The sequence below is a fragment of the Petaurus breviceps genome, unplaced genomic scaffold (assembly GCF_028583685.1).
Source record: "Petaurus breviceps papuanus isolate PSGF00001 unplaced genomic scaffold, PetGlider_PUasm1.0 174, whole genome shotgun sequence".
Taxonomy (NCBI): Eukaryota; Metazoa; Chordata; class Mammalia; order Diprotodontia; family Petauridae; genus Petaurus; species Petaurus breviceps.
The window spans coordinates 44,989,903-44,995,902 of record NW_027185761.1 but is presented as its reverse complement, the minus strand read 5'-3'; the positions used below and the strand labels follow the sequence as shown (position 1 = coordinate 44,995,902).

The window sequence follows — 6,000 nt, the reverse complement described above, 5'->3', positions numbered from 1 at the left end:
AGGAAGGAAGGAAGGAAGGAAGGAAGGAAGGAAGGGAGGGAGGAAGGGAGGGAGGAGGGAAGGAAGGAAGGGGGAGAATGTCAAAGTTAAGATTTAAAATGATCTTGATAGGGTAGAACATTGGGCCAAACTGAATGCAATCAAGCTCACTAGGTTAAGTACAGAATCTTACAGGTGAGTTAAAAAACTCAGTTTGACAAATGAAAGAGGAGTTGCTGGTTGCATCTACCTGCAAGCTCAATCAACAGAGGGATGTGTGGGTTAAAATTAGGGCAACCAGGTTTTTATCCATTCCCATTTCCAGCAGGCCCAGATTGATTAATCTCAGGAAAAAGGTTAAAAGTCTTCATTAACTTCTATTATCCCTGCATTTATTTAGAAATGTTGACTTCTGTCACCTAAATAATACTCTAAAAGCATTAAATTTAAGGGCAATTTCTATTTTAGGGAGCCATAGCGGACTGCTGGCCCATAATGAGACATGACTGAAGACAGAGCACCCATGATGACCCTTGTTCTATCTTCAGTGGGCTATGTTCAAAAAAGTAGTGGTCAGGCCCAGGGAGGGAATAGTGCTTTTGCTCCCTGCCCCAGTCATCTGCAGGATTGTGGTCCCTTCTGGGCACCAAATTTTTAGGAAGGATGTTGGTAAGTTAGAAAAAAAATGAAAATTGGTTGAAGGAACTGGAGGTATTGAGCCAAGAGAAGACCAGGGTGGTAGAGAGATATGGATAGCTGCATTCCTTGACCAGGAGTAGGTTGGAGTAGATAGCCACTGAGGTCCTTTCCATCTCTGAGATTCTGTGATGTCATTCCCATTTTAGTGAGGCTCAGGAAGAGGAAACAATTAACAAGCAGCACAGAGCTGGGGCTTAAACCCAGTATTCCGACTCAGTCCTGAATGTTCTTTCCACTGTTCAATAGTGAAAATAAAAGTGATGCCAAGCCATGATGGGTGAGATTTTGGACTGAATGGAGTCAGCATCAATCCTCTCGTTACTTTGCTATCCATAACCACTGAAGTTAGTCATGGAGAAAGGGAAGATTCGTCTGCTTGAATAAAAACAATCGAAATTAACATTCCAGAGCGAGCTGAGTACAACTCCACAGAGCACCTGGGCCCAGCAGCAAACTCGTTTCTGAAGTGCAAAGACAAAAACACATTAAAAAAATGCCATCCTATCTTCACGTTTCACTTGCTGTTCAGTCATCTGAATAAAACAGAGCCCATCTGGCCACTCTGCCCTAATTCTGATCACTGAGGTGCCACTTGAAGTCAATTATTGCACAGAAACACTCCAAACAAATGGAGAGGGGGAAGCCTGGCACTGGCTGGCTTTCCAGCTGCCTTGTGCTAATTAGCTCACCTGCAGAATACTCCCTTAGACTTGCCTCACCAACTACCCAGCTGGCAGCCAGGAGACCTGCTAATGAAATGATTTGTATTTTCAACCTACAAAGCAGGAAATACAGCAAGATTTATCACCCAGATAGCCAAGGCTTGGACAAGTGAGACTATTTATGGGATGCTGTCCAAACAGGAAAGCATCATGGAAAGAGGCATTTGAAGAATGACAAGGGTTCAAATCTCGACTTTATCACTTAGTAGCTGTCTAACTTTGGGCAAGTCACTGAAACTCTGTGAGTCTCCCCAAATCTTTCATATGCAAAATGAAGAGATTGGAATAGGCTATCTAAAAGTCCTTTCTGCTCTAAATTTGTGGTCTATGAATAATAATTTAAATAATAATAAAAGCCAATATTTATGTAATGCTTGATGGTTCACAAATGGGCTATGTATATTAACTCATATGAACCTCACAACAACCCTGTCAAGTGTCATTATTATCCCCATTCTACAGATGGAGAAACTGAGGCATAGACTGATGAAATGACTTGCCCAGGGTTATACAGCTAAATAGCCAAGGCAGAATTTGAACTCAGTCATCTTGATTCTAAGGCCTACTCTGTACCAACTGCTTCAATGACAAAGGAAAAATTCAATCATGTTGATTATACTCTCTGATTTTTTCCCCACCCTCAGGGGAAAAAAATCAAAAGGAGCTTGGTACAATTCAATTGTTGGTTTAGAAGGATTCAGTCAAACTTGTTTGCACATAAAAAGTAGCCTGAGTATGTTTAAAAATTCCATTCTCTTACAAATACTGATGGTTGGTTTTTCTCATGTTTAAGTTGGATGGCAATTTCTAATGAAAGGGAAAGTTAGTAAAAGATCACAGGAGCCTAGATCTAGAGTTGAGAGGAAAGTTACAGGCCATTTAGTTCAATCTCCTCATTTTACAACGTAGGAAACTAAGGCCCAATGAGGTGACTTGCCCAAGGTTACAAAGGTAGGAAGTAGCCCAGCCAAGATTTTGAACTGAGAACCCCTGACTCCTATTCCATGATGCAGTATTAAAGTGTCACTATTTGTGACTTGGTGGGTAGCTCTTCTTCCTAACTATAGAGGCATATTGTCATGGATAAAGTTCTTAGAAGAATAAATTCAGAGGGTCACATATAAGGGAATGAATTTCAACTATAGGAACTCTCAGAGATGAAAGTTGGTGAGGGGGCAGAAATAGGCTGGAACACACACACATCGACATATGCTTGAACCAGACCATGAGAGCTGGTTGTTAAATTCCAATGTGGACACTTTTATTTTGGAAATTGGCAAAAGGAACAAATCAGGAAATGATTTATTGTTCTATTGGTAATCTAGACTTAAGAAAGTATTAATAATGCAGATTAAACTTAATTGTGGGTACAATCTTTTTTTTTTTCAGACAATTGTTTGTTAAGCTTTTACCATCACACTCCTGGATGGATCTCAGTAGAGAGAAGTAACCACATAAAAGAAATCAGTTCCTTAAAGTAATGAAGTCTTTTGGTTTCACAAAAAAAAATTCTTTTCTTTGTCTTTTTCTTCTTTATGTGTTTGGTGGAGACTAGATCTCCCTATTTCACACAGTATTGTGACCACTCATAGGCAGCCTGAACTGCTGGTCAGCATGGTAAAAACTTGGACCTGTTCTGCTTCCAACTTCCCCTCCTTTGGCAATCTAGTATCACCTTACCTCCACCCTCAGGAGCTCACCATATTGGTGTTGGAACTAGTGCAGACACTCAGCTGTCTCTGAACTCCCAAGCTCTGGCAATCCACCAGCCTCAGCCTCCCCCAAAGAAGGAACTAGAAACAAATGACCCTCCTCCTGTTCATTCACTGTTATTCATTGTTATAAATAATGTTTCTCAGGGAAGGGGGAAGAGAGGGGATATGGTTGGGAGGCTGAACAGGCAATGTGAAAACAAAAAAAAAGAAATTTAAAAAACCTAAAGTCAAAATAGAAAATGACATTTTCATTTTCCCAGGTTGGATTTCCATTTCTTTTCAGGAACACTGACTTTCAGAGTTGGAAGGCACCTGAGAGGAAATGTGAAAGAATGGAATGTATGCCAAATTTGGAGTCAGAGGATCTACAATCAAATTCCATCTCCATGTGAACATTGAGTACACTCCTTGGGCCTCAGTTTCCTCATCTGTAAAATGAGAGGATTAGACTAAATGTCCTCTATGTTCTTTACAACTCTAAATCTGTGATCATATGAGCTGGTGATTAGAGGTCACCTGGTCACATTGCTAAACAAGAATCCAACAAGTAGTTAACCAGTCTTTGCCTGAAGACTTCCAGTGAGGAAGAGTAAATCAATCAACCAATCAATAAACATTCAATGTTGAGTGCTAGAGATGCAAAGAAAAGAAAAAGTTCCTACCCTCCAAGAGCTCACAAGCTAATAGGGGGAAAGTGCTAACAGAACACAGCCCACTTTCACCTGAGCAACCCATTCCACTTTAACATATCTCTTATCATTAGTAAATTTTCCATGTTGTTGTCCAGTTGTGTTCCACTCTTGAGGACCTCATGGACCATAGTACACCAGGCCCTTCTATCCTCTATTATGTCTCAAAGTCTGTCCAAATTCATATATTTTTGTTTCCATGATACTATTTATCTCATCCTTTGCTATCCCCTTCTCCTTTTGCTTTCAATCCTTCCCAACATCAGGGTCTTTTCCAATGAGTTTTTTATTTAAGTATTTAAGCTCCAGCTTCAGTATTTGACCTTCCAATGAATAGCCTAAATTAAGGTCTTTAAGTATTGACTGATTTGATCTTGCTGTCCAAGAGACTCTCAAGTCTTTTCTAGCACCACAATTTGAAAGTGTTGATTATGCAGTGCTCAGGTTTTCTTATAATCCAACTCTCACAGCCTTATATTGGAAAGACCATATCTTTGATTATATAGACCGGCCAAGGTGATGTCTCTGCTGTTTAGTCTGCTGTCCAAGTTTGCCATAGATTTCCTTTGAAGGAGCAAGTGTCTTAATTTCATGGCTGCAGCCACTGTCTGGAATGATCTTTGAGTCAAAAAGATAAAATCTGACACTGCTTCCATTTCTCCTCCCTATATTTGCCAGGAAGGGATGGGACCGGTTACCAAGATCTTATGCTGTGTTGTGGTATTTCTTGTGTTAAGCTTCAAGCCAGCTTTTATACTCTTGCTTTTCACCTTCATGAAAAGGCTTCTAAATTCCTCTTCGCTTTCTGCCATCAATATCATCTGCATATCTGAGATTGTTGAGATTTCTCCCAAGAAATTTATTTCCAGCTTTTGATTCATCCAGCCTGGCATTTCACATGACATACTCTGCATAGAAGTTAAATAAACAAGGTGACAATATACAGCTTTGTAATACGCCTTTTCCGATTTTTTTTTTGCTTTTTTTTGGAGAGGGGAAGGCAGGGTGATTGGAATTGGGGTTAAGTGACTTACCCAAGGTCACATGGCTAGTAAGTATTAATTGTCTGAGGCCAGATTTGAACACAGGTCCTCCTGACTCCAGGGCTGGTGCTCTACTCACTGTGCAACCTAGCCACCCCCAACTCCTTTTCCAATCTTAACCCAACCATTCCATATTCTTTTCTGTTGCTTCTTGGCCCACTTACAGGTTTCTCAAGAGGCAATTAAAATGATCTAATGCTACCATCTCTTTGAAAACTTGCCTCATTTTGTTGTGATCCACACAGTCAAAGGCTTTAATGTAGTCAATGAAGCAGAAGTAGATTTTTTTTAACTGTCTTGATTTCTCCATAATCCAGCAAATGTTGGCAATTTGGTCTCTAGTTCCTCTGCCTCTTTGAAAATCAGTCTTGTTCTTCTAGTAATTAATTTTTCTTTAGTAAATAATCTTTCTTTAATTCTTCACATATTGCTGAATGAAGCCTAGTTTGCAGAATCTTAAGCATAACTTTACTGGCATGTGAAATGAGTGCAATTATTTAGTAATTTGAACATCCCTTGGCATTGCCTTTCTTTAGGACTGGGACATAAACTGATCTTTTCTGATACAGTGGCCACTGTTCTTTTTCCAAATTTGTTGGCATAGAGAGTGCAGTACTTTAACAGCATTATCATTTAGGGTTTTAAATAGCTCAGCTGGAATTCCATTACTTCTACTAGCTTTATTGTTAGCAATGTTTCCTAAGTCCCACTTGACTTCATTGTCCACAATACTGTGGTTACTGATGATGTTATGATATTTCTTATATAGTTTTTTGTGGATTTTTGCTACCTCTTTCTAATCTCTTCTGCTTCTGCTAAATCTCTACCATTTTTGTCTTTTATCATGCCCATTTTTTTATAAAACTTTCCCTTGATAGCTCTAATTGTCTTGAACTGATCTCTTTTTTTCCCATTCTATTGTTTTCCTCTATTTCTTTGCATTGCTCATTTAAGAAAACCTTCTTACCTTCCCTTACTATTCTCTGGAAATCTGCTTATAGTTGGATATATCTTTCCTTTTCTCCTTTACCTCTCATTTTTCTTCTTTCCTCAGCTGTTTTTAAAGTCTCATCAGACAGCATTTTTATTTTTTTGTTCTTTTCCTTCAGAATGTTGTTGTTGTTACTGCCTCCTAAACGATGTTGCAAACCTC

General features: G+C 39.3%; 1 protein-coding gene across 1 annotated transcript in view; it reads right to left on the bottom strand.

Moving 5' to 3' along the window:
- The window catches only part of TAFA4 (TAFA chemokine like family member 4), a 145,136-nt gene that overhangs the window by 6,954 nt on the left and 132,182 nt on the right, over positions 1-6,000 (bottom strand). The gene's annotated exons all lie outside the window — the stretch shown is intronic.